The sequence below is a fragment of the Anopheles coustani genome, chromosome 3 (genome assembly GCF_943734705.1).
Source record: "Anopheles coustani chromosome 3, idAnoCousDA_361_x.2, whole genome shotgun sequence".
NCBI lineage: Eukaryota > Metazoa > Arthropoda > Insecta > Diptera > Culicidae > Anopheles > Anopheles coustani.
The window spans coordinates 93,643,053-93,651,146 of record NC_071288.1 but is presented as its reverse complement, the minus strand read 5'-3'; positions in this window follow the sequence as shown (position 1 = coordinate 93,651,146).

The window sequence follows — 8,094 nt, the reverse complement described above, 5'->3', positions numbered from 1 at the left end:
ATCAAGATGATCAATCAAAGTAGGGCTTACCAAGGGCCTGAGGTCCTCCGAACGGATCCAATCAATTGATTACACCCAAGTTAATCTTGTAAGGAATGTTCGCCACTACACTACAACCCAACAAAACGGAATCGTGGCCTCGGAAGCGACCCCCGTGATGGAAAATAAATAACGGTAAGTAAGACTTCCCGCGTGGACTGCAACCCGGAGTCCTGATAAGAAAGGACCATCAATCAAGCTTCGAGCCAAAGGACGCATCTTCTCGAATGGCGTTGCGATTATTTATCAGCCGTTCGTTCGTACCGTGCACCGAAGGGTACAAATTATGGCACAAGGACCGTGGTCGAACGCAACCAAAGAGCGCAGCGCACGCCACGGGTGGCAGGCGTTTTATGCTGTTGCATTTGACATTGGTGCAAATTAAACGCAAACAATTTTACCCTTCTCGCGCACTGGTGTGAATGCAAAATGGCAATAAAGTGATTGGCCCTCCGCAGGGTGCAGAGAACAAGATGAAGCAACAACCGGAACGATCGCGGGATGGGAATGCAATTTAATCGGTTCGCGTGTGCATTTTGGGTATTTTTTCTTTCTTGCCAATCCACCACTTCCTTACCATTTTGTCCAACTTGGTGCCGAATTTACGGCGGTACGAAATATCATAAGAAGCTTACTTCAATTGCGTGCTAAATTCGCATCATGCCAGTGATGCGTTCTTAAAGCAGTTGAGAATTCCTTCCCGAAAGAGCTTAATTTATGGTTCTTGCGGAAAGGAATTTTAATGCACCACAGGTCATTGATCTTTTTCTCTCGAGATAATGGCATTTGCATGCGATGGTAAGAATGCCGAAAATGATTTGTAATTCCTCTGTTTGTTCTGTGATTTAAATGTTTTTCTTTGGTATTTAACATTTACAAAATAACGCCTAAAATAGATAAACGTTTCCAATGCAAAATATCAAACGCAAACAATCACAGAAACCGGCATTTGCTTGGCTACGACCGATCAAAACGCAGCAGAAACGAAAGACTTCAACACGCGAGCAAAAGCGACGAACCCGATCTGGTTGGCGAATCCGCTGCGACATTTGCAATGATTTTTTTTGTTTTTTTTTGTTTGTATAAAACTGTGTAACTGACTTCCTCTCGTTATCGTTTCAGCAATCAGGTTATTCCAGTTGCTGGATTTCACTTTTTCGCCCTGGAGCCCGCGACTTGGACTTGGATTAAGATGAAGCAAAAAGTGAGTTAAATTTTCTCCGAATTTTGCTGACGGCTGATGGCGTACGGCGAAGGAAACAAAAAAACCCCCGGCAGGTGGATGGGTAAATATTTGTATGCACTCATCGGTCCCCATGCCGCAGGATGACCGGGAGTCAAAGACCTGTCGTTGCGTAAACGAAAAGAATGTTGATGAAGCGCAAGAATGTTCGCGATGTGATGGGGGCAGGAAAGTCAAGCAAAAGGAGACAAATAAAGCGCGTTAATAAAAAAGGAAAACAAAGCAAATCCTTAGATGATTTACATTTTTCTGTTGACTGATCCACCGAACGGTGTTAGAAAGAAACTGAAAGGCACGAACCGCTCAAATGACGCAGTGATCTTCGTGCTGCTGTAAATGTTTCCTTCGTGCTGGAACTCAGTGGAGCTTCGCGTGAGTGCCTTGCGGGTCCTTCCAGTGTTCAGGTGGGGATCAGGTGAGATCCACGCTTTGCAATGATCAGCGATCATATGTTTTGAAGCATAAATCTGCCCCCCCGACGCGGGCACTCAAATGGGAAAGCGAGCTCCGCGTGGTGAATTCGATCGGCACGCAGTCGGAAACTCACCACGATCGCGGTCAACGTGTTGCAGCGGAAGCTTACGAGGTGAAGGAGAGATAGAGAGAACTGAAGACAGAGAAGGCGATCCGCAAACGGTGATCGTTGGGTTTCTACTTGTTGGTGACCGTCAACTGTGTCCTCGCTCGGTCGCTCCTGCTCGTGCGGTCTATTTGTGTCCCTCTCTCTCGCTCGCAGCCCCGGTACCAGACGCGGCGGCATTCAGCAGGGCCGATGCGCCCCGGCCAGTATGATTCAGTGGGCTCGATGCGACGCTAGTCGTGCTTCACGCGTTTAGTCGACAAAGTCTGTCTGCGGTCTGTGCGCAAACATTGCTCGAATTCCGCAACATCGGTCAGGTAGGCAAGAACGTGTCCATCTGTGCACGCACGTGGGTGATTGCAAGTGTCTTTCAAAGGGAAAAACTCATCGCAAATTTTTAGTGCTTTAGTTGATTTTTTTTTCGCTCGTTTTCTTCAACGGACTTGCAGAAGAAAGGCGAAAGGAAGCGAACAGTGACAGTGACAGTGAAATTCCACAACCGCCGTGCCCCCGTGGTTACGTCGATTCGAACTGAACCTTTCGCTTTCAACCCAAACGGTGCCTCCGGGGCTTAGGTGGGCTGGCCCGCGAGGTAGGTCTTTTCCCTCCCGCAAGGTTTCTGTTGGGAAAGTGAAATTTCTTCATTTTCCTAGCGACACGGTTAAGGTTAAAACGGGACTCCATTAAATCGACTACATTTTCTGCACGCGAAAACACGCGTATCCTGGAGGCTGGGGCTTCAGCCGCTTGACTTTCCCGGTTAGCGTGCAACAACTTCTCGAAGAAAGTGCATATATGCAGCCCCAAACCCCGAAGTGTGTGCGTCTGTCGGTGCCGTTTGCTAGCGTCTGCTTTTGAAGTGCGTTTTGGTGGCGTTTTCGGGGAAGACTACGGCCGGTTTCTGGGTGTGTACGGGTGTGTGTGCGTGCGTGTGTGGTTGTGATCGAGAGATCGTTTTAAAAGTGATCGTACGCTTTCTTAAGACCCACCGACATCGCGAGAGTGTTGGCGCACGACAACGAGAGTAAGTGGTGAAGGTGAAAGAAATTTCGCTCCGCGTCAAACTCCACGCACGGAACAGCACGCGCACGCGCTCGGTCGCTTGATTGCTTTCTTCCGTCCGTTTCCTTTCGGTGTAACCACCTTGCGCTGGTTGTGTTGCAGTAACGGAAGTTGTGCCGGAGAAGTTGTGTTTTTTTTATTTCTCAGTTTTTTTGTCTCCGTTTTAATCCATGATTTCAATCTTCCACTGAACAGCGAGTGCGGGAAAAAAATCAATCGTAATATCACAGCTCAAAGGACTGATCTGTTAATGGACTTTCGTTGAAAAAATATTGTTTAGTGTTTGCATAAGGTAAGTGTTTGTATTTATCTCTATACCAATCAAATACAGAGGGGTAAAATCGGATGTTAAATGTCATTTTGATGTAACATTTTGTAACGATCGTTCATTCACGACTATTGATGGCCTTTCTTTGCCAATCGTTCTACTTCATAATTTAATAGTGTTAGGCAAGAAGGTTTAGCTTGTCGAGAAGCGGCTTCTTGGTGAATGTTAGGTCGTTTTTTCTCTCACGTTTTATGCCAATCGACCGTCTTCGGGGCGTTATGGTTGAGTGACTTTTTCGTTGGCGCCTTAGGTGTAGCATTAAAACATACCAAATCGAATGTTTCGATCTTCAAAGAAAGCAAACTTTTTGATGTTTATTTGCATTAGAAGTGGGTAAATATATCTTGCATTTGAAGAAAAAAATGTAAAAATCCTTCTTTTTACTACGAGAGGGTATTAAGAACTGAATTTTTTGCATGCATTTTTCATGATTAGTAATCGACTTGGTGTGATACTATTTATTTATGATTGGAAATTTGGTAAATGAACTGAAAAAGATCACTTTCATTTTAAATTGATTGATTTTTGTATAAAAAAAAGATCAACTTTTAAAATAATCAGTGCAAAATAAGTTAATTGAATTTAATAATGGGAAAACTGTTGTTGAGAAACACTTTCTATTAAGCGCATTTCAAAATCGTCAGTTACATCTCGGGGGTAAAATATGCGTCACATTGTTCGTCCCGGTTTTACCGAGCTTGCGTTGCCTATACATTTCATGCTCTAGCTTTCATAATGCACCCGAACACCGTTTGAGCGAGTTAATCAAAACGGTTGATTGGTATATAACCCGCAACAATGATGCCAGTTTAACGATACACTCCCCAGTTTCTATCGCAACGAAGTTGTCCGCGAGCCATTTTCAAATAAAAAGTCAATTTTCTTCCAAAGTAATCCATTAGTCCATTATTTTCCCTCCCCTCCCGGGGACTGTCGCGCGTGCTCCAGTTCTTGCGGTCGTTCCAGCAAAGTTCCAGCCATTTTCACAGCTCCTTAACATAACGGTTACGCAGTTGGGCGCACCGAGATTCGGGTGCACTGGTAATGTTTTTTTTGGCAACCCCACAAACGCAACGAAAACAATGTGCTCGTAAAGTGCAGTGCCTTTGCTTCCCATCGTTAGGGACAGGGAGACACCGGTGCGATGTTGTCGGGGGTTGATGATGATGAAGTTGCCCGAAATGATGATACGCCACCGAAACCATCCAAAAGAAAAATAAAGACGCAACCGGGTGCAGGTGCGTTTTGTGGCGTTACGTCAGCATGTCGAGAAAAATCTCACACCTAATCCGAGCGCTGGCTTCACACACCGAAACAGAAGGAAGATCGCCGAAAACGCCAAACGAAAGTGAAAATTTGACGCGCAGCCAAGAAAGGAACGCTTTCGGTTGGTTAATCGCTCTAACCAGCAGTTGCGAGAAATCAGATTGATGTTGTTATTGAGCTTAGCGTGTGGTTTTTCTTTAGGTTTTCTTCATTTCCTCCTCCTCCCGACGCGAGTTGAGAAAATGACAGAATAACCAACACGCTGTGTGGAGCTGTGAAACTCGTGATCATCAATCGTCGTCCGGCTCGCCAGCATCCGGTCGCTCCAATCAATTTCTGCTGGCCCTCCCCCCCTGACTGGTGTTTCGTTTTCCAAACACTTGTTTCGGTGACAGTGATGGGTGCGATCGTGTCCGAAGATTTATGACTTTCACGGTGGTCACAGGCAAATTTGTTCAACAACGTTGCGCGAATTTAATTTGCCATGTCACCTTTGCAAGCCGACTTTCAGCTGTTTATTGATGCGAATATGGCATGGAGTTTGGAGTCCGTCAACGGAAAGTAATAATTGGGAAGTTGGTTAAAGTGATAAATTAATTTGTTTTCTCTCTTTAGTTTCAACTGAGACACATTTGGGGTTGATTTCACCACAACCTAATTTAATTAATTAGTGCTTCAAAACACTTCCCGGTTCAGTTAATTGTGCATAAAGTGGCGTGTTTGCCACTTTCTAGTTTGAAATATTTTATTCAAATTGAGTAGTTTACAGAGCTATTACCTAAAATAATCAGGTTTTTCCCTATCAGTGAAAGTGACGGGTAAACAAATCCCGTTCCGAAAGCACCAAACAAAGTGATAGTTCTTGCTTCCCCATCCGGACATTATACTATAAAATTGATAATGATCGTCAGCAATCGCAAAGGCGGAAAGCGACGTTTGCAAAGTATAATTTCCTCACCACCCATAAATCATACCGATCTCTCCAGTTGATTGGCTTCACTTCACACCGAAATGCAAAAAAAAAACGAAGGAAAACCCCTCGGAGAGGACTCCCAAGTCAAACAATTGTCTTCATCTGCGCCGAGACGATGGCTGGACGGCAGAAAGGGAAAAACGGAGCGAGAAAAAAGAGCCTCATCTCAAGCCAACCGCGACCTACCGAAAGGCCGTACCGGCCGCAACTTCGCGGACCTCCCCCCAAACCGATGGAGTGCCGCGGCGAGAATGAGTGAAAGTTTTTCCTGCTTTTGGAGCGGCCAACACATTTCTTCGCCGATCGGCGGAGGCTGTAACGGCTTCGAGGGCTTCGATTGTTTTGGGGAGGTTATTCGGTTGCGTCTCGGGCACGGTTTTCAGTTTCGTTTCTCCTTTGCGTGTGTTTGAGTATGTGTGTGCTTGAGATGGGGAGGTAATTTCATCCGCTTTTTCACCTTCGGCGGGTGGCGATAATTGGTCGCATGGAAAATGAAATCGCCGGCGCCACACGGTCACGGTCTTTAAGCTCGAAAATGGCCTCGAAAAACGCACCCATACACCATACGTTTCGTGCAAAAAGTCGGATACCTTCAATAGAAATAGAATAGCGAGTGGATAAATATCGGGTTTTTCAAACGTATTCAATTATTCTTTTGTGTGTCGGTGGAAAAACCAACTGCCGGTTAGCATAAATTTGCCGTCGAAATGGAAATGGACGAGCCGTGCACTGGGCAAACGAAAACAAACTAAACCAAACACGCGGGGAGGTTTTCCGTTCCAAAATTTATGCATTTTTCCCACCCCATGAAACCTCGCGGGCAATTATTTAGAACTCTCTCCGGGCGTTATTGACTTTACGATGCGGTTTACTTTTATTTTCGCGTTGCATTTGTTCGATTTGTGTCAGCAGTTGGTGGAAAATATTGTTCCGGGTGTGGAAGAGGAAACAGTGGAACTGGAAAGTTTTACCTCATATGTGAATTTATACTTATCGCCGGTTCGAGCACCGATTTGTGAGCTTGGTGTAGTTGATTCGAAAGTGTGCATTTATCAAAAACAGCTTCGCTGTAAAATAAATATGCCACCGCCAGGGAAATGTTCTGTATATCATTGGTGAGTTTCGGTGTGAAAAATCCAACCCATAAGAGACTTTTCATTTGGAGATTTTTTTATTACTCTCATTGGAGTACTGTTCATTCAATCAGAGTATATTTTTTTCGATACTCCCGATTGTTTCTGACTGTTGAAAAGTTTGCATGATGAATCGATAAAATTTAATTCTATCTTCCCACCGTATTTGAATTAGATCAGAAAACTATTGAACAATGTTACAGCTGAGCGCCGATTCGAAAGGCCCTTCCTGTGAGTGAGAAGTATTTCAACCCGTTCCTATGATTAATGATAGCGTCGGAGGCAAACGGGGGGAAGCCCGGGAGCCTCGAGTGGTAGAATTAACGCCTTGCCGGGCCTTGACGTCGAACGGGACGTGAACCCGTGAAGCCGGTGATTAATAACCGAGACATTCCGGGCGAGTAATTACAACGCGTTCGCGGCTCGACAATGTTTGAATCGGCCAATCCCATTCCCTTTCGGGCGAAGGTGCGGTCCCGTCAAGAGCACTTGCGAGCGCAGAGTGAGTGATAGAAAAGCGTTTCACAGCAAACGCTCAAACGATCCTTTTTTGTTTTGCTGTGAAGTGAAGCAAACTACTTTTTCTTAACCACCGACTGTAGAACATTTCTTCATCGATGAGAGGGCAAGATATTCTAACGCGGTTGGGAAGAACGGATTTGTTTTTATTCTATTCGAACGAATTGCTTTGACACATTTGTTTGACTAGGTAATTAGCCGTTCCGTGGCAGATTGAGTGGATGAAAAATGACTTTCGATTGGGTTAGAAGAGAGCATTAAAAATAAAGCCTCATTTATCACTTCAACGGATTAAGAAGCACCTGTTCGTGAAAGGAAAACGCAAATCATCGAACATCGAACCATTTTTAAATGGAATCATATTTTAATTCAATTTTCTAGTGATGTGCGCTCTGAGTGAGAATGAGTGAGTGATTTGAATCTTAATATTGAATGAAGGATTTAAATCCTAACAGATAGTTTTTGTTACACCCTTCGATTAGAATCCTTAACAGGGATTCGAATCCCAAAAGAGTGAATGAGTGAGTAAAAGAGTAGCTAGTAGTCATAAGGATTCGAATCCCAAGAGTGAGTAAAAGAGTCGCTAGTCGCCATAGAGAGTTGAATCTCAAAATGGGATTCGCAACACAAATTGGGATTCGAATCACACATACATTTTAGGATTCGACTCCCTATTTGTGATTCTAAACTCAAATTGGGATTCGATTCTCTATGGCGACTAGTAACTCTTTTACTCACTCTTGAGATTCGAGTCCTTATTTGGGATTCGAATCCTTTTTTCATAATCCATCCTTCCCATCATTACATGGGATTCGAATCTCTACTTCTGATTCGAATCTCTATGGCGACCAGTAACTCTTTTACTCACTAATTCACTCCTTTGGGATTCGGATCCCTGTTACGGATTCAAATCTTCTGGAAGATTGGGAATCATTACATGGGATTCGAATC